At 40.8% G+C, this 27,862-nt stretch overlaps 1 protein-coding gene across 6 annotated transcripts in view; it reads left to right on the top strand.

Moving 5' to 3' along the window:
* CHL1 (cell adhesion molecule L1 like) overlaps positions 1 to 27,862 on the top strand; it is a 199,875-nt gene that overhangs the window by 59,184 nt on the left and 112,829 nt on the right. For 4 of the 6 annotated variants that reach the window (XM_089681930.1, XM_089681933.1, XM_089681927.1 and 1 more), the window contains exon 2: positions 18,280 to 18,365. The gene's annotated coding sequence lies outside the window, so the exon portion shown is untranslated. Of the gene's footprint in view, positions 1 to 18,279; positions 18,366 to 18,422; positions 18,559 to 27,862 lie in introns of those variants that run through there. The other 2 variants (XM_089681929.1, XM_089681931.1) reach the window with 2 other exon arrangements.

Here is a 27,862-nt window from a genome sequence, read left to right as displayed (position 1 = left end):
CTGGTCATCCCTGTACTGTCCGCAGTCACTGGTCATCCCTGTACTGTGTCCGCAGTCTCTGGTCATCTCCTGTACTGTGTCCGCAGTCTCTGGTCATCCCTGTACTGTCCGCAGTCTCTGGTCATCCCTGTACTGTGTCCGCAGTCTCTGGTCATCCCTGTACTGTCCGCAGTCTCTGGTCATCTTCTGTACTGTTCGCAGTCTCTGGTCATCTCCTGTACTGTGTCCGCAGTCTCTCGTCATCTCCTGTACTGTGTCCGCAGTCTCTGGTCATCTCCTATACTGTCCGCAGTCTCTGGTCATCTCCTGTACTGTGTCCGCAGTCTCTGGTCATCCCTGTACTGTGTCTGCAGTCTCTGGTCATCCCTGTACTGTGTCCGCAGTCTCTGGTCATCTTCTGTACTGTTCGCAGTCTCTGGTCATCTCCTGTACTGTGTCCGCAGTCTCTGGTCATCTCCTGTACTGTGTCCGCAGTCTCTGGTCATCTCCTGTACTGTGTCCACAGTCTCTGGTCATCCCTGTACTGTGTCTGCAGTCTCTGGTCATCCCTGTACTGTGTCTGCAGTCTCTGGTCATCCCTGTACTGTGTCCGCAGTCTCTGGTCATCTCCTGTACTGTGTCCGCAGTCTCTGGTCATCCCTGTACTGTGTCCGCAGTCTCTGGTCATCCCTGTACTGTGTCCGCAGTCTCTGGTCATCCCCTGTACTGTCCGCAGTCTCTGGTCATCCCTGTACTGGGTCCGCAGTCTCTGGTCATCCCTGTACTGTGTCCGCAGTCTCTGGTCATCTCCTGTACTGTGTCCGCAGTCTCTGGTCATCTCCTGTACTGTGTCCGCAGTCTCTGGTCATCCCTGTACTGTTAATTAGTTTGCACTACTGTACGAGTTGTTTTTTCTAAACCAAAAGCTCGATATTCAGGTTTCATTGCAGTGTTGGCACTTTGAAAGAAATAAGTTGGTTTTGGGTTGCAGTTTGGGCACTCGGGCTCAAAAAGGTTCGCCATCACTGCCATAGGCCATATATGTCAAGGTGAAGGTCAAGCTATTGTTTCCTATTGATTAACTTGACTTGTTGATTTCAGTTACATAATTAAATGTAGAACAATAGAAGAGCCCAACATACTATAATTGTATCTAAGTGCTAATTGTTAGCGGAGAGCTTGTGTAAGCAGTTTTCAGTACCATTTGTTTGAGAAATTGTCCACTCAAACACTCAGAGTAACATGATTTCTGTTTCTAAGACAAACAAGCAAACATACAGATTCTTCCCTGTAATCCGAGGAAATCAATAAACACATATACTGTGTGTATATACTGTACAGTGTGTAATTTTATATATATATTTATATATACACTACTGTATATTGCCAAAAGTATTGGGACGCCCCTCCAAATAATTGGATTCAGGTGTTCCAATCCCCTCCATGGCCACAGGTGTGGGTCCAGGCGCGCTCTTTCATCAGGCAGGAAGGAGCTGAGGGTAAAGGAGCCTTTTATAGAGCAAGGGGCGGATGATAGACAGGGCCAGGGGCGGGGAAAGGAGGAAGAAACTGTCACAGAGCACCAGACAAGCTTCATCCTCAGCTCCTCCCTGCCTGATGAAAGAGCGCACCTGAACTCATCTCGTCCTGCACATGCTCAGAAACGCGTTGCATTTTGATGACATCAGACGCCACATGTGCTGATCCCGGACATCTTGGAGATTCTGCCAGGCTCCACCATCCATGCTGCATATGCACAGCACCATCTGCTGGCAGACACCTTGGAGATTCCACCAGGTTTACCATCTATGTTGCACATGCACAGCACCACCTGCTGACGGACTCAATTGATCTCCCCTCTGGATCAGACACACAACAACATCTGGCTACAGGCATCTCACCCTCTTACCCATGAGTCTGTTTTTAAATTCAAAGATGTGAGTTACTACTTATCTTTCTATTAAATACCTTCACAGTACACACCTAGAGGTGCTGTGTTTCTTTTTTTCCCTTCTGCAGAGTTATGCTTCGCTCCTACGCAGCTTGCCCTGAGTACTTACTGGACTACCATCACCCATGCCCATTTGGAACTCATCAAACTTACATGGACTGCCACACCATGCGCCTGTTATCCCTTTTGTATCAACTCAATATTGAACCCTACTGACTAAGATTGGGATGGCATTAAAGTTCATGTGCGTGTAAAGGCAGGTGGACCAATACTTTTGGCAATATAGTGTATATATCAAACGTAACACACGAGGTGGCTCCTACACAGAAAGGCTTCCCTCAATTTGCACAAACAATACCTGAATCCATAGAAATACAGAAAGGGCACTATACCAAAACTGGATGAGATATAGTTTTAATTGTTAGCAAAAAAATAATAAAAACAGCCAACCCGTTTTGGGAGCAACACTACTTCCGCTTAATCAGGGCTCAGCACAGGATAAAACTTGGGTGGACTTGAAGAAAACAATGACTCCATTGCTGCTCAAAAACTGATGATACTCCATGAGGAGGTCAATGCTGGTCCATTCAAGCTCTATCTTGGACTCTTTCATCTGGTTTTGGTATGGCACTCCTTTCTGTATTTCTATGGTGTGAGTTCCAATCAGACACAGGCATGGTTTCAGCATTTTCAGAATACAAAAGCTGCAGTAGGAGAATATTTGATCTGCACCATGTAGCAAGTCTGAAGGAATCTGTTAGTGTTTTTGTTTAAAGGATAATTTCACCTTTAAAATTATAATAATAAATGCACATTTTTTTGCAGGTAAAAAAATGTGCATTGTTATTTTTGTTCTTGCGAGCCTGTAAAGCTTTGCACCCACGATCAGCAGACTGTCAATACACTCTCTGCCCATACCTCCCATATGGGCAGGCAGTTACTGAAGTCCAGGAAGCTCAATGGACTATGAAAGAGCACCCTCACAATTCATTGACAACTGCAAGCTGTCAGCCACAATAGCTGACAGTACTTGTAGGCATTCATTCACAGAACCCTGCGAATGAGTGAGGTGTTTGTGTGGGCGAAGCCCCTCACGGCGGCGCATTCTTCAAATTGTGATACCAAGAGCTCAGGGGAAAGGTCCCCTGCCTGCTGTCACAGGGTGGTGACCAGGGGCGGACTGACAACTCATGGGGCCCCCGGGCAATAGGGGATCATGGGGCCCCTGTGTCCTTGCCCAAACTCAAAAAAGCCTATGAAAAAGGTACCAGGGGCATCTCATGGGGCCCCCTACTGACCCCGGGCCCTCGGGCAGTGCCCAAGTTTCCAAATGGTCAGCCTGCCCCTGGTGGTGACTGATTTGAGGGTGAGGTGGTGGATGTTCAAAATGTTACATCCTAAATACGGGTGTAACGTAACATGTTGAGAAAGGTGAACTTATCATTTAACCTGCTGGTTGAACAAAATAAAATGGTGTTTATGGCCATTTTTAGTTTGATTTTGTTTAGATGCATTATAATTTTGCAGTGATTCCAAAATCTAGCCACTAGAGGACACACATTACCAAAATGTGGGTTTACACTACAACTAAATTCTGTTCTTCAAAAGTGCGCAGAAGACAAAAGCAACAGCGATAGAATGACATTAAAAAGGGTCTGTTTGTCACATGAAGGCTACACTGTGGCTCCATTCACACTAGGGTGTTTCAAATCGCGAGCGGAATTGCCGCGATTCTGCCCTCGGTTTGTGAAAATGTGCATTCGCGTGTTCTGAAAACACGGTTGTTTTCCCACGTGACAAACGCACCGCACAAACAAAATCACTGGACGCGCAATGCCCACAAACTGTTCCAGAAACTTTTTGGGGCATCGCATGTCTCGCAATTTTGTTTGTGCAATCACGGCGTATATTTCAAGGGGAACAATGTGCCACAATCGCGTGAAAAACTCCCTGCGTTTTCAGGTGCCATTGAAATGAATGCACGTTTTCACATTTTCACAGTGCATTTGCAAATCGCAGGCAGAATCGCTGCAATTCCACCCGCGATTTGAAATGCCCTAGTATTAAAGGAGCCTGAAGCCCTATTACCAGCAGGTGAATTACATTTTGGTCATTTTCAGGATTACACATTCATATGAACACGCCTATGAGAACAAAGCAAAATATAACATTGGTGTACATGTCATCCAATAAGTTATGGAGAAAATGGGGTAGACAGGTTGGATCTCTAGGATTGATGTGAAATATTAAAATGGTAGAGTTGTTGGGTTATCTGGATTGGGAGCAGACCAGAGGATCTCCATTGGCCCGGTAGCTTTTAACCAAAGGAAATCAAGACACCAAACCAGAAATGTGCACATACAGATAGAGCTTTATTCCAAAATCAGATAAAAGAAATGGTCACCAACCAATGCATTTTGGAGGACAAAAAAGAACAACTCCTTCATCAGGGAGCAAAATGGTTAAGATTGTGTACTAGACTGGAAACCACATGTTGTGGATGTATGGACTCTTAGGGCCAGTTCACACTACATGCATTTCAGTTGCTTTTTTTCTGCATCCAAAAAGCACAGAAAGTAGGTTATATGGTTGTCAATGTCATAGTTCACATCAGTGCTTGCAGTTCACAGCACAGCACAGGGGCGGACTGACACCTCATGGGGCCCCCGGGCAATAGGGGATCATGGGGCCCCGTGTCCTTGCCCAAACTCAAAAAAGCCTATGAAAAAGGTACCAGGGGCATCTCATGGGGCCCCCTACTGACCCCGGGCCCTCGGGCAGTGCCCGAGTTTCCAAATGGTCAGGTCCACCCCTGGTACAGCACTACACTGGATTGCAGTAAAACACACTGGAACGCACTGGAACACACATGTCGCTATTTAAATTGAAGAAAAAGAGAGAGGAAAAAATTAACTGGAATGCATAAAAACACACAGGAATACGTCCGGAACGCATCTGAACTGTGTTTCTATAGTGTAAACCAGCCTTTAGGGTTGGCTCACACTATAGAAGCGCAGTCCAGATGTGTTCCGGATGCGTTTTTGCATGCGCGTTTTTGGCGCATTCTGGTTTCTTTTTTTTATGCTTTTTGCCGTGTTTCAGTGCGTTTTTTATGCATTCCAGTTAATTTTTTCCCCTCTCTATTTGTGGTTTCTCATTTTTGGTGCGTTTTGGTGGGTTCCTGTGTGTTTTTGATGCGTTTTACTGCGTTCCAGTACAGTTCTGTACAGAAAAAATGCAGCATGTTCCACTTTTTTTTCTGCATCTGGAATGCACTGGAACTGCAAGCACTGATGTGACCTATGACATTGACAACCATTATAACCTAATTTCTGTGCATTTTGGATGCAGAAAAAAAAGGAACTGAAACACTTGTAGTATGAACCAGCCCTTAGACCGTATTACGCACAGCATCTGGTTTAGGTGGCTTAGTGCAGTTCATCTGTATGCCTCTCTAGAGGACGAGACACTGTTAACGATATCTAACTGTCTAAAGAACAGATAATGGTGGGAATTCAATAAAGCTGCTGCACCACTTTTCTGCCGTTAATCCCTCTTATTGATGTATTGTGTCAAATTCATGGAGCATTTGTAACGCTTTTTATTCTGACAGTGATTCATGCACCAAATTCAGATGCGTCACTTTTACATTTTGTCGTATTGAATGCGCCAAATATAAAAGTGGAGCTTATTAAGTCCAACTTTCTTTTACTGTACAGAGAAAAAGAATGGCTCAGACAGATTTTGTGAAAGTGTTTCATGTGCTTTCTAAAAGTGGCGCAGCATGACTCAAATTCAAGTTCTAGACAGGTGCATGAATTTGGTGCATTCTTCACCACTTTTAGCATGCATGAGAGACACTTTTGCAAAAACTGCCTGCGGCAGTCTTTATGAATTCCAGGGAAGGTTGAGGGGACAGAAGTATAATAGCTCAGTGGGCACACTGTAGGTATCCTGTAATTAGCATGATCAAAATCTGACATAATAGCACCATGGGTGCCCCATGTACATACAGTTGTGTTCAAAATAATAGCAATCAGACATCACTAACCTGAATAATCACTGTTTTTGGTAGAATTTATATATATTCATCCTGCATGGTTTAGAATTCCTGAATATACCAATTGAGCTTCTTTGCATCCAGCCTGAGGGGACCACAGCCCAAATAATGGGGACACATATCTGCCTTCCAGAACCCATCTCTGGTGTCCTGTACACACTCCAAACAACCTGTGCTATTTATTAAGGTCATCAAAAGTAAAGTGAAAATGCCATCATCCACCTCCACCAACATTTCAGGGCCATCTTGTGGCATTACAAGGGTCTGGGGTTGGATGGATTTGTCTGCAGCAGGATTCTATTGCTGTCTGTTTCCCTATTATAGAGATTTGTTTCTATGTACTGTATATCATTTTAAAATTATTCATGCAAACAAGGTTTTTAAAATATTAGGGCTCCTCCTTGGTGCAGTAACACACGTTTGGGAGCTGTGGTGCCTTTTATTTCGAATGGCACCCTAACCAAGGCAACACACATGCACTGGCAATGCATTATTGTTAATTACATTCCTGAAAATGGGTGAGGTGCAGTTTTAGACATATTGGGGTGCATTAGTAATCAGATCCCATTGAAAATTACAGCTGGATTCCAGGTATGGCAATTTTTGCATTGTTACATTGGACCTATTCAAGTATGTATGTTCCATACTTGTGGCATCCCTGCGGAAGTTGGAAATCTCTTTAACCACTTGCCTACTAGGCGATTTTACTCACTTCGTGCCCAGGCCAATTTTCAGCTTTCAGTGTTCTCGCACTTTGAATGACAATTGCGCGGTCATGCAACACTGTACCCATATGAAATATTTATTATTATTATACAGGACTTATATAGTGCCAACAGTTTGCTCAGTGCTTAACATTACAGAAGGAGACAGTACAGTAACAATACAGTTCAATACAAGAGGGATTAGAGGGCCCTGCTCCTTGGAGCTTACAATCTAGGAGATTTTTTCACACAAATAGTGCTTTCTTTTGGCTGTCTCTTTGCTGAAGGGGCCGTCTCTTTGTTGGATGGGCTGTCTTTTTGCTTTATGGGATGTCTCGTTGCTGGATGGCTGTCTCTTTGCTGGATGGGCTGTCTCTCTGCTGGATGAGCTGTCTCTGCTGGATGAGCTGTCTCTTTGCTGGAGGGGCTGTCTCTTTGCTGGAGGGGCTGTCTCTTTGCTGGAGGGGCTGTCTGTTTACTGGAGCAGCTGTCTGTTTACTGGATGAGCTTTCTCTTTGCTGGAGGGGCTGTCTCTTTGCTGGATGAGCTGTCTCTTTGCTGGTGGGCTATCTCTTTGCTGTAGGGGCTGTTTATTTGCTGTATGGGCTGTTTCTTTGCTGGAGGGGCTGTCTCTTTGCTGTAGAGGCTGTCTCTTTGCTGGGCGGGCTGTCTCTGCTGGATAAGCTGTCTCTTTGCTGGACAGACTGTCTGTTTGCCCAGTTGGGTCCAGCAAAGAGACATCCCAATCCTGCAAAGAGACAGCCCAATCCAAGAAGGAACATCCCCATCCAGCAAAGAGACATCCCGTCTTTGCTATATGGGGATGTCGCTTTGCTGGATGGGCTGTCTTTTTGCTGGACAGACTGTCTCTTTGCCCAGTTGGATCCAACAAGGAGACATCCTAATCCAGCAAAGAGACAGCCCAGTCAAAGAAGGGATGTCCCCATCCTGCAAAGAGACATCCCTGTCCAGAAAAGAGACATCCCAATCCAGCAAAGAAAAAAAACTAGTCCAAGAAGGGACATCCCCACCCAGCAAAGAGACATCCCTGTCCAGCAAAGAAACATCCCTTCTTTGCTATATGGGGATGTCTCTTTGCTGGATTGGGCCATCTCTTTCAATATAGGGGGCTCTGTGATTATATCTCTAGGAGCACTGTAATGTAAAGGGGCACTGTGATATAAAGGGGACTGCACTGTAAAGGAACACTGCAATCAATACAGAGCCCCTTTACAGTGCAGTCCCCTTTATATCACAGTGCCCCTTTATATTACAGTGCGGAGGACCGACTCCATGAATATTCCATCACCAACTAAAATGCCCTGGCCCATTTTTTGTCCCAGTCCGGGCGTGCCACCCCGCCTCTCTACCCCATTCAATCAGCATTCATTGAGAAAATGCATAGCGTTCCCGAATGGTGCCCATGCCAAGCAAGTGGCCTCCTGTGTTCACAATGCAGCAGTGTAGCAGTTCAACATAGTTACATAGTTAGTCTGGCTGAAAAAAACAAAAGTCCATCCAGTTCAACCATAGAAAAAAAAAGTTATAATCCTATACCCACAGTTTATCCAGAGGAAGGCAAAAAAACCCCAGCAAAGCATGATTCAATTTGCTCCTGCTGGGAAAAAAAATTCCTTCCTGATCCTCCAAGAGGCAATCGGATATTCCCTGGATCAACCTTACCTATAAATGTTAGTATCCAGATATATTATGTGTATCTAAGAAACAATCCAGGCCTGTTTTGAAGCAATCCACTGAGCTGGCCATAACCAACTCTTGAGGGAGTTTATTCCACATTTTCACAGCTCTCACTGTGAAGAAACCTTTCCGTGTTTGGAGATTAAATTTCTTTTCCTCCAGACGTAAAGAGTGCCCCTTTGTCCTCTGTGATGACCTCAGGGTGAATAGCTCTACACCGAGTTCACTATATGAAACACTGAAGTTTTTATACATGTTGATCATATCCCCCCTTAATCTCCTCAAGAGAGAATAAATTCAGTTCCTCTAATCTTTCCTCATAGCTTAGCTCCCCCATGCCTCTTATCAGTTTAGTTGCCCTTCTCTGTATTTTCTCAAGTTCCCCAATGTTCTTTTTGTGAATTGGTGCCCAAAACTGAACTGCATAATCCAGATGAGGTCTTACTAATGATTTGTAGAGGAGTAATATGATATCTCTCTCTCTGGAGTCTATACCTGTTTTAATACAAGAGAGGATTTTTGCTCGCTTTAGAAACCGCAGCTTGGCATTGCATGCCATTATTAAGCTTGTGATCTACCAGAACTCCCAGATCCTTCTCCACCATTAATTCCCCCAGTTCTACCCCCCTAGTATGTATGATGCATGCATATTCTTAGCCCCCAAGTGCATAACCTTACATTTATCAACATTAAACCTCATTTGCCACATAGTTGCCCAATTACACAGTGCATTGAGGTCGACTTGTAAATTGAAGACATTCTGTGAGGACGTTATTCCACTGCACAGCTTGGTGTCATCTGCAAAGACTGAAATGGTATTTTTAATCCCAGACCCTATATCATTTATAAATATATTAAAAAGTAAGGGTCCCAACACTTTTTACTTTGTGTTGCCTTCCATGTTCACAGTTATAGACCTGGGTAGGTGACCAGTTTTTTCTTTGTAAGTTTTTTCTTTGCCCCAACACTGAACCCTGGGGTACACCACTGACGACCCTAGACCATTAAGTGCTCAAGACCTGGAAATTAGTGGAGGTAACTGGAGTAGAGGTTGTACAGTATCTCACAGAAGTGAGTACACTCCTCACATTTTTGTAAATATTTTATGATATCTTTTCATGTGACAACACTGAAGAAATGACACTTTGCTACAATGTAAAGTAGTGAGTGTACAGCTTGTATAACAGTGTAAATTTGCTGTTCCCTCAAAATAACTCAACACACAGCCATTAATGTCTAAACCACTGGCAACAAAAGTGAGTACATCCCTAAGTGAAAATGTTCGAATTGGGCCCAAAGTGTCAATATTTTGTGTGGCCACCATTATTTTCCAACACTGCCTTAACCCTCTTGGGAATGGAGTTCACCAGAGCTTCACAGGTTGCCACTGGAGTTCTCTTCCACTCCTCCATGACGACATCACGGAGCTGATGGATGTTAGAGACCTTGCACTCCTCCATCTTTTGTTTGAGGATGCCCCACAGATGCTCAATAGGGTTTAGGTCTGGAGACATGCTTGGCCAGTTCCTCACCTTTGCCCTCAGCTTCTTTAGTAAGGTAGTGGTCGTCTTGGAGGTGTGTTTGGGGTCGTTATCATGCGGCCCAGTCTCCGAAGGGAGGGGAACATGCTCTGCTTCAGTATTTCACAGTACATATTAGCATTCATGGTTCCCTTAATGTACTGTAGCTCCCCATTGCCGGCAGCACTCATGAAGCCCCAGACCATGACACTCCCACCACCATGCTTGACTGTAGGCAAGACAGACTTGTCTTTGTACTCCTCACCTGGTTGTCGCCACACACGCTTGGCACCATCTGAACCAAATTAGTTTATCTTGGTCTCATCAGACCACAGGACATGGTTCCAGTAATCCATGTCCTTAGTCTGCTTGTCTTCAGCAAACTGATTGCGGGCTTTCTTGTGCATCATCTTTAGAAGAGGCTTCCTTCAAGGACAACAGCCATGCAGTCCAATTTGATGCAGTGTGCGGCGTATGGTATGAGCCCTGACAGGCTGACCCCCCACCCCTTCAACCTCTGCAGCAATGCTAGCAGCACTCATATGTCTATTTCCCAAAGACAACCTATGGATTTGACGCTGAGCACATGCACTTAACTTCTTTCGTCGACCATGGCGAGGCCTGTTCTGAGTGGAACCTGTCCTGTTAAACCGCTGTATGGTCTTGGCCACCATGCTGCAGCTCAGTTCAGAGTCTTTGCAATCTTCTTATAGCCTAGGTCATCTTTATGTAGGGCAACAATTATTTTTTTCAGATCCTCAGAGAGTTCTTTGCCATGAGGAGCCATGTTGAACTTCCAGTGACCAGTATGAGAGAGTGAGAGTGATAACACCAAATTGAACACACCTGCTTCCCATTCACACCTGAGACCCTGTAACACTAAGGAGTCACATGACACCTGGGAGGGAAAATGGCTAATTGGACCCAATTTGGACATTTTCACTTAGGGGTGGACTCACTTTTGTTGCCAGCGGTTTAGACATTAATGGCTGTGTTTGAGTTATTTTGAGGGGACACCAAATTTCCACTGTTATACAAGCTGTACACTCACTACTTTACATTGTAGCAAAGTGTCATTTCTTCAGTGTTGTCACATGAAAAGATATAATAAAATATTTACAAAAATGTGAGGGGTGTACTCACATCTGTGAGATACTGTACATCACAAAGATCACCAAACAAATGTGAAAAAATGTATATAAAACATAAACAGTAAGAAAAATTAATAATAGCGCCTATGGTCAAAATTATATAACTTACTAATAGTGTACCAGCTGCAAAAAATCACCATATATAAAGTGTACCAATAAATAAATAATTTGCGCTAGTAAATGTGTATAAATATATAAATATATATAAAGAAATTATCAAATCATAAGTCCAGAAAAAAATATATATATGTCAATACCACAAAAAAAAAAAAAAACTTTTAAGTGCAAAAAACTTTTGTGCAAAAAAAGTGTCTAAATATGAAAAATTTCACCAAAAAACCTTGATAATATAATGGCAGATCATCCATAAATATATCTTCAGAAACGGAAACTCTGAAACACACCGATCCTCATCGATCGAAATAACAGGATGAAAAACTTTGTAGTTAATCGAAAATCCACTTCTCCAATAGATAAAGGACCACCTTCAAACGTATCCATGGGGGGAAATGCCAAGCACTCGAGAGAAACAGAAAGACTTCATGGTGCAATATTATAAAAACCAATTCCTTTATTAGGTACTCATTGCACTTACTCAAGAGGTGTCCCAGCCGACACCAGCATCAACAGCATAACAGCAATCACATAAACGAGCCTGGCTACTCAGCACATGCGCAGTAGCTGGCAGCCAAAAACGTAATGATGTCACATCAATCAAGCTCCGCCCTACGCGTTTCGTCATCGACGTCCTCACGGAGCGGATAGATGTGAGACGTCTCAACCTCCTTAAATATTCACTCACAGGAAACGAACAGCTGACATCAATGGGGAATCAAGCAAAGCAAGCCGCCCCACAGATGACAGGAGTCCACAAAGGATATACAATGTATCCAATATATTTGCCATCACAAGCAAAAAAACTTTAAAACAAGAGAACAAAAATAAAATAAAAAGAAATTTAAATAAAACACTAATGATAAATAAATTAAATAAATAAATACATTAACGGGCCAGTACCCTCTAAGACTGTGTTTCAAAAAGGGAACTTAAAGGGCCAGTAACACTTTAAACACAAATAAAGGGGAACTCTAGTAATAATACAAAAATAATGCAGAAATTGTACAAAAAGCATACAATCTCCCATATATCATCTTTAAACAGTTGCCTATATAAAAATATACTTAAAATAACATAAAAATTAAAAATTAAAAATTTGTGAGAAAACAATTCAAATCTATATCGACATTTAACCCAAATGGTTGCAAGGAATTTAGTTCATAAATCCAAAACGTCTCTTTTTTGGAAATCTCATTAACCAAATCCGAGCCCCTCCAATGGGGTTTTACCATCTCGATCCCATAAAAGGTAAGTAAACTCGGATCACAATTATGTACCAATTTGAAATGTTTGGATACACTATGTTTATCAAATCCTTTTACTATGTTTCTTATATGTTCGCCTATTCTTGTTTTTAAACATCTCCCAGTTCTCCCAATATATCTCAAATGACATGGACATTCTAAAACATAAATCACATGTGTAGAATTGCATGTAATCAGGGATTTAATATCATATTCTTTTTTGGAAAATGAAGAGCAGAATGACTTTCTTTTTTTATTATTACCAACTTTTACAGTCCTACAAACTTTACACTTCCTACAAGGAAAAAAAACATTTAAATTTGGAAACAGATCGAACTTTTTTGGGGGTTCGATGACATTGCGAGCCAGTTTCATCCTAAGAGACTTATTTTTCTTATAAATGAATTTAGGAGTTTTAGATAAGAATTTATTTAGTGTATCATCTTTTAACAAAATGGGCCAATATTTTTTAAAAATTCGTTCAATATTTTTGTATTGCATATTATAGTTAGTAATAAAGGGTAAATTATTTTCAAATCCCAAATGAGCCTTTCTATTTCCAAGAAACGTCTCCCTATCTTTAATACTAATCGAATTTCTCTCTTTAATCAAAAAGGTCTTATCATACCCTTTCTCTATAAATCTTTCAATTAACACCTCAGATTGATCGAAAAAATCTTTGTTAGCGCTACAATTTCTTTTTAATCTGGTAAACTGACTTTTTGGAGTGCTATATAACCAATTTGGATGATGTCCACTAGAAATAGGTATATAGCTGTTTTTGTCCACTTCCTTGAAGTAAGTTTTGGTACAAATTTGGCCATTATCTTTATATAGGACCAGATCCAAAAAATTAATTTGCTCAAAATCACTAATAACAGTGAATCTCAATCCATAGCGGTTCATATTAATATATTCCATAAAGGAATCAAGCTTTTCTCTGGATCCATCCCATACCATTATAATGTCATCAATATACCTCTTGTATAGCGCCATCTCTGGCCATTTATTGAAAATACTTTCTTCCTCCCATTTATCCATTACCAGATTTGCCACACTGGGAGCATACTTAGCTCCCATGGCAACGATGTTTTTATTGATTTGCAAAAATTTGTGAGAAAACTTAATATTAAAAATTTTTTTGAATTGAATAAATCTCAAGGAAACAATCCTACTTCATCTTCTCATGGTTTTCAAAATAGTGGTTTAAAAAATGCTTCTACATTTAACCCTAAGATTTCTGGTAATGCTTTTCTGGAGGTATTTAAAAATATGATAGAAAATGAGATTAAGAGTATTAATGTTAAAAATTTGTACTGTATTCCACCAGATATAAAATTGGGTATTGAGGATCTTGAAAAGAGAAAGAATATAGTAATTAGAAGTGCTGATAAAGGGGGAAGTATTGTTGTTTTAAATAAGAATGACTATGAAAAAGAAATGAAGAGATTATTACAATCTGAAGATACATATAAAATTTTGCAAAAAAATCCCACTAAGAAACTTAAATTACTACTTAAGTGTATTATTAACAAAGGAAAAGAGTTGGGGGTATTAACTGACAAAGAAGCAAAATATTTATTGATTAAACATCCGAAAATACCTACTATATACTATTTACCAAAAATACACAAAAATAAGGAGAACCCACCGGGGAGACCCATTGTGAGTGGGATAAATTCTTTATTTGCAAGAGTTGGTGAATATGTTGATACTTTTCTGAAAAACATTGTTATGACAAATAGGGCTTTTCTGAGAGATGGTGGACATCTTATTAACATTCTTAAAGAATTACATAATGTTGATAATTGTATGTTGGTTACTATAGATGTAGAATCTTTATATACTAACATCGATCAAAATGATGGAATTAATGCGGTAAAATGGGCCCTTAAACATAAATCACTCCTGAAAAGATCGCAGAGGAAATTTGTTGTTGAATTACTTGAATTTGCGATGAATAACAATTTCTTTTGGTACAACAACACTTTTTTTCAGCAATGTAAGGGTGTTGCCATGGGAGCTAACTATGCTCCCAGTGTGGCAAATCTGGTAATGGATAAATGGGAGGAAGAAAGTATTTTCAATAAATGGCCAGAGATGGCGCTATACAAGAGGTATATTGATGACATTATAATGGTATGGGATGGATCCAGAGAAAAGCTCGATTCCTTTATGGAATATATTAATATGAACCGCTATGGATTGAGATTCACTGTTATTAGTGATTTTGAGCAAATTAATTTTTTGGATCTGGTCCTATATAAAGATAATGGCCAAATTTGTACCAAAACTTACTTCAAGGAAGTGGACAAAAACAGCTATATACCTATTTCTAGTGGACATCATCCAAATTGGTTATATAGCACTCCAAAAAGTCAGTTTACCAGATTAAAAAGAAATTGTAGCGCTAACAAAGATTTTTTCGATCAATCTGAGGTGTTAATTGAAAGATTTATAGAGAAAGGGTATGATAAGACCTTTTTGATTAAAGAGAGAAATTCGATTAGTATTAAAGATAGGGAGACGTTTCTTGGAAATAGAAAGGCTCATTTGGGATTTGAAAATAATGTACCCTTTATTACTAACTATAATATGCAATACAAAAATATTGAACGAATTTTTAAAAAATATTGGCCCATTTTGTTAAAAGATGATATACTAAATAAATTCTTATCTAAAACTCCTAAATTCATTTATAAGAAAAATAAGTCTCTTAGGATGAAACTGGCTCGCAATGTCATCGAACCCCCAAAAAAGTTCGATCTGTTTCCAAATTTAAATGTTTTTTTTCCTTGTAGGAAGTGTAAAGTTTGTAGGACTGTAAAAGTTGGTAATAATAAAAAAAGAAAGCCATTCTGCTCTTCATTTTCCAAAAAAGAATATGATATTAAATCCCTGATTACATGCAATTCTACACATGTGATTTATGTTTTAGAATGTCCATGTCATTTGAGATATATTGGGAGAACTGGGAGATGTTTAAAAACAAGAATAGGCGAACATATAAGAAACATAGTAAAAGGATTTGATAAACATAGTGTATCCAAACATTTCAAATTGGTACATAATTGTGATCCGAGTTTACTTACCTTTTATGGGATCGAGATGGTAAAACCCCATTGGAGGGGCTCGGATTTGGTTAATGAGATTTCCAAAAAAGAGACGTTTTGGATTTATGAACTAAATTCCTTGCAACCATTTGGGTTAAATGTCGATATAGATTTGAATTGTTTTCTCACAAATTTTTAATTTTTAATTTTTATGTTATTTTAAGTATATTTTTATATAGGCAACTGTTTAAAGATGATATATGGGAGATTGTATGCTTTTTGTACAATTTCTGCATTATTTTTGTATTATTACTAGAGTTCCCCTTTATTTGTGTTTAAAGTGTTACTGGCCCTTTAAGTTCCCTTTTTGAAACACAGTCTTAGAGGGTACTGGCCCGTTAATGTATTTATTTATTTAATTTATTTATCATTAGTGTTTTATTTAAATTTCTTTTTATTTTATTTTTGTTCTCTTGTTTTAAAGTTTTTTTGCTTGTGATGGCAAATATATTGGATACATTGTATATCCTTTGTGGACTCCTGTCATCTGTGGGGCGGCTTGCTTTGCTTGATTCCCCATTGATGTCAGCTGTTCGTTTCCTGTGAGTGAATATTTAAGGAGGTTGAGACGTCTCACATCTATCCGCTCCGTGAGGACGTCGATGACGAAACGCGTAGGGCGGAGCTTGATTGATGTGACATCATTACGTTTTTGGCTGCCAGCTACTGCGCATGTGCTGAGTAGTCAGGCTCGTTTATGTGATTGCTGTTATGCTGTTGATGCTGGTGTCGGCTGGGACACCTCTTGAGTAAGTGCAATGAGTACCTAATAAAGGAATTGGTTTTTATAATATTGCACCATGAAGTCTTTCTGTTTCTCTCGAGTGCTTGGCATTTCCCCCCATGGATACGTTTGAAGGTGGTTCTTTATCTATTGGAGAAGTGGATTTTCGATTAACTACAAAGTTTTTCATCCTGTTATTTCGATCGATGAGGATCGGTGTGTTGCAGAGTTTCCGTTTCTGAAGATATATTTATGGATGATCTGCCATTATATTATCAAGGTTTTTTGGTGAAATTTTTCATATTTAGACACTTTTTTTGCACAAAAGTTTTTTGCACTTAAAAGTTTTTTTTTTGTGGTATTGACATATATTTTTTTTTTTCTGGACTTATGATTTGATGATTTCTTTATATATATTTATATATTTATACACATTTACTAGCGCAAATTATTTATTTATTAAAACATAAACAGTGTATGTATATATAATAAAATTGCTATGTTGCAGCTTGTTTCTGTCATGCGTTCACACCTCATAAAATATATAAACCTCCAAAGTACAGCAAAACAAGTAAATAATAATAATGTGATCCCACTGTGTCAAATCACCAAAGTACAATATTGTAATCTGACCTCCACAAGGGTAAGGTCGAACAGCATTGTACAGTGATCTGGGTCACAATCCTCCAGCATCCAGACATCTGCCTGTACACCACTCTGTCACTCTGTCCAGTAAAGGTCAGATAGAGAGGTAAGAGGCTCTATGGAGAGGTGGTGAATCTCACTGGTGGAACACACTTTTTTGGAATATGCACGGCAAACACATATGTAAATGGATGCATATGATATCACAATAAGAACACGGCATTTATGAAGAAGATTGGACTGTGTTGATTTAGACGATTTGAGTTTCATATTATCATTATCCATAGGATTGTTTTATATTTGTCTTTCTCATGCAGTGTGTTGGTGGATTGGGTATTAGATCAGGTGGGGTCTGGGGGGTAGGAGGTTGTAGTGGGCAAGTGTTACACCGCAGCTCCTTGCTTTCCTGTTTGTGTGTGTGTGTGGGGGGGGGGGGGGTTGGGTGGGTGGGATGAGAAGGGTTCTTGTGGGAGGGGTGTTTGGGTTACCTTGGGGGGCATTTTAGGGGGATTTTTTCTGAGGGGTGGTTGAGAGGTGGTTGTGGTGTTGGGGGAGGGGGCTTGGTCTCTCGGGGTGGTGCGGGTGCAGTGGATACACACAGGGTCATATTGGGTACCTTCCCTGGTACCAGCTTGGGAGCGCCCATTGTGGGAGCTTTCACCCCCTATGTGAGGGGTAGGGGGTTTTATGGTCGGGAGTGGTTCCTGGATCCCCGATGCAATGTGTTTTTATTCTGTATGGTTTAATGATTTACAATAAATTATGTCTTTGAGATTAGCCTTTTAAGTGTGTAGCCTATTTTCTTTTTCTTCCGTTTTTCCAACAATATAAAATTTGCTATAACCGTAATTCATCTTTAATGGGCTGACTTAATGCAACACGCATTAAGGTACATACAATACCACACCGGAGAGATGTGAACCTGGCCTAACACACATTAAAAGCATGATTTGCATCTAGTCGGCTTCTTTCATGTATCCATAATGAGTGAAAAACCCATACATTCCTTTAAATAAAAGAATTGAGCAACTGTTATATGCGCAAATGCTAATTAACTTTTCACCGCTTATTACAGCAACAATTTAAGTCTTAAGTATCCTTGAAGAGAAAGGCTCATCTCTCTTTTCTAATTTTAGGTGCATTAAAGTACAGCAAGGCAGGTCTTCATAAAAAAATACTTATTTGTTCAATGTAAGCCCATGATCTATTTTTACGATCATGGTTTAGTAACTGCCTTATAGTCATTTTATAAAGGCCTTACCCAAAACATGCAGTAACTAGTTGTAGACTTCCCGGGAAGGCTGAGTGTTAAGCAATAGCTTAACAGTGTACATGGATTTTGAACTGTTTTCATTGAATTCTTGTCCTAACAGGTCAGCATAGCAATCAGCATCACGTTGTGTGGAGATATTGAGGGGCGGTGAAATTGCTGCAATCAAGAGATAGGAATAGAAGCATGGTAAGTACAATGCTGTCTTCTATGCAACCCTGTTACATTGACAGCCCTTGAAGTGACGGGTGTATATGATGTCAGATACATTGTTAGTAACTGTAAGGGTGCGGTTGAATATATACAGCTACCAGAGTACCTTATCCACTTCTCTCTCTCTGCTCTCATCTCATTACGACTTTTCGTAAGACTGGGCATAAAGGTGATGTATTATTATCATGAATATATATATTTATGTTAGCATTTTCTGGTTTAATTAATAGTTAAACATTGCAAAGAGAAATGATGAGCAAAATGTTGTGATCATAGCAACCTATACATTTTTTGTCATTCTAGAGTATTCAGAAAAATAAAATTTGATTCTTGTTCGGTTGCTATATGGAACTGCATTTTACACATCAGTCCTAGCCTTATTAAAGTCAGATTGTATTATTGCTTGTTGCTTTGCTTCTGCACATTTTTCCTTTTTTTGATTTATTAATATTTACTTTTTTTATTGATTTTTTAAATTGTTTATATGTTATTAATTTATTTCTGTTGTGTTTTGGGGTTTTTTGCGTAAGAAGCTGGCATTGACTTGCAGCACATGGGGATTGTTTTCACAAAAAAGATTTAATAATTGCAGCAAGCAGAATTTTACATAGAATATAAAAAATGATTGTGTTTTTTTTACTGGCCACTACATATATATATATATATATATATATATATATATATATATATATATATGTGTGTGTGTGTTTGTGTGTGTGTTATCATTTTATTTTTGTTTTGTTTAAGAAGCTGACATTGATCTGGAGCACATGAGGATTGTTTTCACAGAAAGGGAATTTGATAGAGAATATAAACAGATACTATTTTTTTTTCACTGGCCAATGGAAACTTCTCAGATTTTTAATTACTTTGGAAAAGGTTTCTCTGAGTGTAAATGTTAGCTTTTGACAGAGTCTGGTAGATGATGCTAGGAACAGCAGCTAGACAATTGTGGGGGTGATTTACTATAACTGCAGAGTGACAAATCTGGTGCAAATCTAGAAGTCAAACAGCTCCTAGTTTGTATTACCTAAGCTTAATTGAACAAGTTGAAGTTAGAAGCTGATTGGCTACCATGCAGAGCTGCAGTAGATTCTGAGTGTTCCAGTTTTAGTAAATCTACTCTACTGTGCTTTTGAGTCTGTTTGCTAACTGTATGAATTAGGACTTTCTGTTTATGGAGATGGGTACCTATGACAGGTATTCTCCTGATCTCTGATGAAGAAGAAGTTGTGATTGAAATAAAAATGTTAGTTAATTGAATATTATACTTTGCCTTATGGAAGTAAACATGTACAAGGAAACACTGAATGGTTCTTGGAAATACTGACTGGTACACTATATTGCTAAAAGTATTGGTCCGCCTGCCTTTACATGCACATGAACTTTAATGGCATCCCAGTCTTAGTCCGTAGGGTTCAATATTGAGTTGGCCCACCCTTTGCAGCTATAACAGCTTCAACTCTTCTCGGAAGGCTGTCCACAAGGATTAGGAGTGTGTCTACGGGAATGTTTGACCATTCTTCCAGAAGCGCATTTGTGAGGTCAGGCAAGGATGTTGGACGAGAAGGCCTGGCTCGCAGTCTCTGCTCTAATTGGTACCAAAGTTGTTCTATCAGGTTGAGGTCAGGACTCTGTGCAGACTAGTCAAGTTCCTCCATCTCAGACTTGCTTATCCATGTCATTATGGACCTTGCTTTGTGCACTGCTGCGCAGTCATGTTGGAACAGGAAGAGGCCATCCCCAAACTGGTCCCACAAAGTTGGGAGCATGAAATTATCCGAAATGTCTTGGTATGCTGACGCCCGAGAAGTTCCTTTTACTTGAACTAAGGGGCCAAGCCCAACCCCTGAAAAACAACCCCACACCATAATCCCCCCTCCACCAAACTTTACACTTGGCACAATGCAGTCAGGCAAGTACCGTTCTCCAGGCAACCACCAAACCCAGACGCCCATCGGATTGCCAGACAGAAAAGCATGATTCATCACTCCAGAGAACATTTCTCCACTGTTTTAGAGTCCAGTGGTGGTGTGCCTTACACCACTTCATTCGATGCTTTGCATTGCACTTGGTGATGTAAGGCTTGAATGCAGCTGCTCGGCCATGGAAACCCATTTCATGAAGCACTCTATGCACTGTTGTTGTGCTAATTTGTAGGCCAGATGAAGTTTGGAGGTCTTTAGCTATTGAATCTGCAGACAGTTGTCGACTTCTGTGCACTGTGCATTTCAGCATGCACTGACCCCGCTCTGTCTTTTTATATGGCCTACCACTTCGTGGCTGCATTGCTGTTTTTCCCAGTTGCTTCCACCTTGTTATAATACCACTAACAGTTGACTGTGAATATATAGTAGAAAGGAAATTTCACGGATAGACTTATTGCACAGGTGGCTACCTATCATAGTATCATGCTTGAATTCACAGAGCTCCTGAGAGTGACCCATTCTTTCACAAATGTTTGTAGAAGCAGTCTGCATGCCTAGGTGTTTGATTTTATACACCTGTGGCCATGGAGATGATTGGCACACCTGAATCCAATGATTTGGAGGGGTGTCCCAATACTTGTGGCAATAAAGTGTATGTGTCTATGGTCCCATTTTTTATCATATTCAAGAAATATACATTACAAATATAATGTCCTTAACACATTGATAAATTATTTGGTACTAAACATGGGGAAACATGTAGGGCTTGTTCAATACTGCATGCAGTGACCTCCATTTATCTGCACTGGGCAAAAGCAGGTCATCGCTAGGGCGCATAGAAATACAATTTACCAATTAAAACAATACTGTACTCAGACTTTTTTGGGATTCAAAAGTAACAGCACCGCAGTGCACCAACTCACATTACTGAAATGAAAAAGTGTGATTCAGCCCTAAATGTACTCATGCCAAAGCCATGGGGCTTTTCCAAAATACGTTGTAAGTATCCATTGTAATACATGGATTTAACGGACATGAGTTGATGAGTAGGTACCAATATATACAGTATGAGATAATCATTACACACATTGCTGGTTTTTTCTGGATTGGATAATCTTTGCTATAGATGAGCACCTTTGGATCTCTAATAATACCTGTTGCAACTTGTCTCCAGGTAAAAAAGGTTTCCCAGTGAGTTCATACTTTCGAAATCAATTGGCTGGCCCTGGGTATGTCTGCTATAGCAGTAGGCAGGTTTTTCAGTAACAAGCATATATTGCCATGCGCCCGTCTGTCCACAAAAGGTCCTTGGCAGTTAAATTACACAGATCTGATACTGTTTACTGTCTTTGGAAAGCCTTCTAGAGCTGCAACACTCTCTAATGGGTGGAATAAAGTAATTTAATTAAAAATAGGCTGGTACAAAAATAGCTGCATGTGCCTGGAATTAACAGAGAGAACAGCATCTAAAAATATACACACAAGTTTCTGTATTTCTGTTCATATCATTACTGTTGTTCCGCTAAATTAAAAATATATATTAAAACATTGTTGCCTGTAAAGAATAGATATTTACTTGTTCTGCTGTCCATGGCGCTGATCTTTGCTCTGTTGCATATCTATAGGCAGGTTCAGTCTGTATTCTCTACTGCAGGTGGCGCTTAACAGTAGTGACAAGGCAGCTTGGGGAGAAAGTTGATAGAAACTGGATTTCTTCATGGTTTCCTCCATCACCTGGAGCAGTGATCCAATTGGATGCACCAACCATTTTGGGTCAAGTAGAGTTTTTTTAAGCCCTTGCCCCTGGGTTTTGGCATGCTTTATATGAGTGGCTAGTGTAGGGACAGGTCACCCATCTGTCAGGGACAGCTCTAGTGACAGAGAAAGGTTCCAGTGGAGTAGGAAAAGAGTAGGGACTATGTCTACATTCTCAGGATGTTTCCCCATTGAGCTGAACTGACCAGGCAACACTCTGCTCCTCGTGGCAGACGTTATTGGCAGCTCAGAATCTACTCGCTGCTGTCTCTGTTCTGAACTGTTGTAAGTGTCGCGGTCAGGTGGACCTCCCCACAGAACCTGTGTGTACTGTTTTACTATTTCTGAAATACACCGTTTTGGTGCCCCCACACCACACTGCACCAACCTAACAAATCTACAGCAGTTGAATATTCTTCAACATCCAACACATCTGGGAGTTGCAGATGCCTGGTTCCCTTCTGAGTTCTGAGGTTCCATCCACCAGATGGCATTAGTTTATTTTTTAGGCTTGTTTCCCTCTAATTTCCTAGTGATCTGGCCAGTAACACACTTTCTGTATTGGAGTGCCTACAGTTTGGATGAAGGAGCAACATCTTTGAATAGCAGCATTGTTCAGCTTGGGAGAGGGGAGTGTAAGATGTACTAGCAGATTTAGATACACTGACAAATTGAAGCCAAAATCCAGCTAACACTCTTTAAGCAGTTTGGCCCTTTCACACAGGCATTCTGGTGAGGTCAGGGAGTCAGTTTTTCAGGTGGACCTGATCAGAAAGTCCATGGAGCCCTCCGAACAGGTGGATGTAAACAGACTTGTGTCCTTTTACACCCGACTACCTCTGGGTTCATCCAGGTCCAGAAAAAAAAGAAAAAGGACTGCACCCTTTTCTTTTTTTGAGGACTGGATCAGAGGTAGCCTGATGTAAACAGACAGCAAAGTCTGTATTCACCCAGCCACCTGACAATGGTCTTTCCATGTCCAGAGAGCAGAACTGAACAGGCACAAATGTGACATCAGTCTTGTTCAGCTCCAATCAGCAGGGGATGTGCCAACAGATTTTGCATTAAAGTAAAGGTATAAAAAGTAATATCTAAATCAAAAATGTGTTTTAGCAAATACAAAAGAGTTAAAACCTCTGTCAGGTTTTTGTTTGCTATCTGTGCCTCATCAGGGACATTTCTCTTCGCTTCCTGACCTATAGACACAACAGGAAGTGAAGAGAGACATTTTTTCAGTGAATGACATGCCCTTTCAGACAATAATCACAAGAACACATGTCCCTATTGGATGATTTCTGCTGTCCTCCCATTCTGGTAACAACTCAGAATTTTGGATTTTTTCCTTTCGGTGCCGGTGGTAACCGGCACATACATAGAAACAAATCTCTATAATAGGGAAACAGACAGCAATAGAATCCTGCTGCATACAAATCCATCCAACCCCAGACCCTTGTAATGCCACAAGATGGCCCTGAAACATTGGTGGAGGTGGATGATGGCATTTTCAATGTACTTTTGATGACCTCAATAAATAGCACAAGTTGTTTGGAGTGTGTACAGGATGCCAGAGATGGGTTCTGGAAGGCAGATATGTGTCCCCATTATTTGGGCTGTGGTCCCCTCAGGCTGGATGCAAAGAAACTCAATTGGTATATTCAGGAATTCTAAACCATGCAGGATGAGGAGCTCTGGGGTGATCCAAAATAGACGAAAAGCTAATTTGCAGCTTTCCCAGGACTATTAAGTCTACATATGGGACCCGGAATTCAGAAGCTTGGAGATTTTTGGGTGGGAAAGAGCCTCTAACCCTTACTATGTGTACTGTGGTCCTGAAAGGGTTAACCCGCCTGCAGGAGAGGGCTGCAAAGGGCAGGAAGAAGCCAGCAGGTGTCAGTGAGGTGTGATGTGAAACAGCTTGTTTATGCTTGTGAGAAAGAGCTGAGTGCTGCTCATTGCTGAGACCCTATTGAGCTGTGGTGTCGTTTTCTTTGGACCCTTTAAGCAGATGGGGACTTTGTGACCTTGGTAAAGGACAAGCTTTACTGGTGGTGAGCAAAGGTTTAGTTTTGATCCAGAGGCTGCTTACAGGCTGCTTTTGTTTTGTATGTTGAAGAGAGCTTTTTCTGTTTGCCTGTTTTGAAAAATAAAAAGACACTTTGCTTTTACAAAGTCGGTTGACTGGTGATCCAGAACCAAGAACATAACAAGTACTTTTTTAAATATTGAGCAACAGAAACCTGACATGTGTCAAAATTTAAAAAAAAAAGCTTTTTGGGGCTTAGACACACTTAAATTGTCAATGCATTGTATTTAATAAATACAAAACCAAAATGTGGTGTGGATTAGATTGAGCCAATCAACTGTGTTCTGGCTCCATAAGACTGTACTTAAGTTCTTCACATTTGCACTTCTGTTGTTTTTAAATTACCCAATTACAATTTCCACTTGTCTGTCGACTTTGAACTGAGAGATTTTCTGTATTGGGGCTGCCAATCACACATGCCCAGAGGGCACATATTTCTAGACAAACAGCACTGACTCATCATAATGGGGTTTAATACTGGACTGTATAGCAGTGATATGTAGCAACATGCAAGTTGTGAAGTAAGCATCCCACTAAGGAGGGAGGTGATTACAGGTGGTATGTACACTCTATAAGAAAGCTGGAGAAAAAAATACATTTCTTACTCACCTCATCAAAACAGAATAAACTGTTTCCAGGAAAGCTAAACAAAAAAATCTAATGGTTGCAGAAAGCAACATAGTAAGGTTCAAAGAAGACACATGTCCATCCTGTCTATCAAGTTCAACCAATAGAGAACGGAATAAACTGAAACCCTGCCAATACACAACCCCAAACCCAGAGTTGATCAAGAGCAGCCTTTCTCAACCTTTTAACTGCAGAGGAACCCTTGAACTTTTCAGACCTCAGAAAACCCCTACGAATGTTATGATTAGTGCATCAGAGGAGGTCATGAGTAAAAATTCTCCTCATATTAGTGATGTACAGTGGTAAAAATTCCCCCCCCTCCCCCTTACAAGGCTGATCAGAATGCCACTTTTGCAGTCATGCTACTGACTCTGCCAACTTTTGTTGGATCTGGAACGTTGAAGACACATCAGATAGGGGGTCAGTTAGCAACAGCTCAAGGAACCCCAAGTCACCTCTGGAGGAACCGTAGGAACTCTGGTTGAGAATGACTGATCTAGAAGAAGGCAAAAAAAAACTATTCCCATTGCTTGACCTTGCTTCACAGGGCCTGGACGTGAGGGGAAAATCTCCCCAATGGAATCACAGATAGAAATAAAATTAACTGAAATGTTTATAGAAAGGTGCACCATAATATCTATACTTGAGAATTCCTTTTAATAGGGGGGGGTCACTTTTAGTCCTAACAATCCTACTCTGGTGGTATTCATTGATTTTCTTCTATGCCTCTTATTTTCTGGCATGTTGCACTCATTGGTCACACATCTCAAATTTTACATGTTTTCTCTAACTATGATGAATAAGTTAGTTTGCTGTATAAAAAAAATATACCGTTGATTCTCTGGGGCTGATTTATTATATTAAAATCAACAGCAGGGAGAAGCCAAGCTGTCCCATTCACACGCTTCCTCATGTAAAACAGGGGAATTTTATTGCACATTAAAACAGGCCCATATTCCTCTTTCCTGCATACGTTAAAAAGGAACTAAACTCCCCAATTCTTTAAAGGCAAGGAAGCTGCCATCTTAGCTTCTGTTTGACTTGCAGTTGCCATTGTACTGTGCTTTTGATCAGCTATGGCACCACCATTTGATGGCTTGACAGTTCAGTTGATAATGGACATAAGCATACTAGTAACTGTTACAGTTATCATTTAAGTCACGTCCAGGGGCGGATTGACCATTTGGAAACTCGGGCACTGCCCGAGGGCCCGGGGTCGGTAGGGGGCCCCATGAGATGCCCCTGGTACCTTTTTCATAGGCTTTTTTGAGTTTGGGCAAGGACACAGGGGCCCCATGATCCCCTATTGCCTAGGGGCCCCATGAGTTGTCAGTCCGCCCCTGGTCACGTCCTAAATGTAACTGCTTTGGGAAACAGATAAATTGATGGGTTTAGTTCTGCTTTATGCCCTCTACAACATGCAAGGGCCATATCATCCTACTAATACAATGATTACGTTTGCCAGCGATATTACAGTAACAGGTTTTATTATGACGCAAGCAACCTTTTGGAGATGAGGTCCCAAAGGTAGTGGAGTGGTGTGCAGTAAATACCTTGAAATTAAATAATGAAAATAACTAAAGAACGTATAGACTTTAGGAAGAATAAGGTGATTTCAGACCCACTCTGTATAAATGGTGACTGTGTGGAGAGAGTTTACATTTCTAAGTGTTCACATCTCTGAGAATATATCTTGATTGATTAACAGGAGTATGGTTATTAAAAAACTACATTAAAAAAAGTATTCAGGAAAAATGGCTTAGAAGTGAAACTCTTTGTGAACTTTGTTCACCTATTGAGAGTCTACTAGTGTACTGTGTTTCTGTGTGCTACACTGGTTGCCTATCAGCTGATAAGATTGCTCTCCAGAAAGTCATTATTACTGCACAGAAAATTATAGGCTTTCAACTTCCATCCTTGGATGATATTTTCAAGTTCCAATGTCTTCATAATAGAGAGTGTTGTGAAGGATTTTTTTCATCCAGGTCATCATTTATTTGAAGTGATGCTGTCGAGTAGGTGGTTTAGGAATAGTAAGGTGTGGACGAATAGATTTAGAGATTTATAGATGCCCTTAATGGGAATATTAACTTTAGCTTGTAAATACTGGTAAAATGGGTTTTGTGCAATAGTGGAAGGTGGAATTGCATTACATTTTAATGCTGTTTTATTAAGGCATGTTTAATGTGAATATTTATGCAGTGGACCCCCTAAAGAGCCACTGATGAAGTTAGTCCCATTCCCCAAATTAGAGCACGCATGGCCAGGCACACAGCATTTTTTTTATTATTCCACTGGCTCAGAGGAACAGTCTAGGGGTGTCTTTTTAGGGTTTTTTTATTGGAACGTTGAACTTGGATGGGGATGAAGGGAATATGGGATCAGGGGTGGACTGACCATTTGGAAACTCGGGCACTGCCCGAGGGCCCGGGGGCAGTAGGGGGTCCCATGAGATGCCCCTGGCAGGGGCGGACTGACCATTCGAGCACTCGGGCCTGGGGTCAGTGTGGGCCCCATAAAATGCCCCTGGTACCTTATTATAGGCTTTTTTGGGTATGCTTTGAGTATGGGCAAGGACACAGGGGCCCCAAGATCCCCTATTTCCTGGGGGCCCCATGAGTTGTCAGGCCACCCCTGTATGGGATACCATGAAACTGATGAACTGTACAAAAATGTCCCATAAAATCTCTATTCTGACCGTAACTATGACTTCTCCCAAAGAACAAAAGCTACACACAGTCACTAGCCTTCCAGCACCAGGGTCATCTACTCATGCAGCCACAGGATCATCGGCTGCCTCCTTCCGATATATACCAGGCTCTTCTCAGTGAGGGAGATGCAGGCCTTAACCACCATAGAGCAGCTGGACTGTCTTCCCCCTAACTTCCTCCTGGTTCTCTCCAGTGAGCTTCTCCAGACCCAACTTGATTCCAGGACTAAGCTTGTGAAGAGGCCCCCCAGCTAGAGCTCAGGTGGGACCTGGATGTCTTCTTAGCACCACCTCTTGCACCCATTCTTCCTACACAGGGGTGTCCTCCGGAAGGACTGGAGCAAGGTACTTTGCACTGCTGCCTCAGGCT

Source organism: Staurois parvus, unplaced genomic scaffold, assembly GCF_062004578.1.
Source record: "Staurois parvus isolate SC_StPar_1 unplaced genomic scaffold, SC_StPar_1.0 ptg000282l, whole genome shotgun sequence".
NCBI classification, from domain to species: Eukaryota; Metazoa; Chordata; class Amphibia; order Anura; family Ranidae; genus Staurois; species Staurois parvus.
The sequence above is the reverse complement of the archived record's forward strand: the minus strand, read 5'-3'. Positions and strand labels throughout refer to the sequence as shown.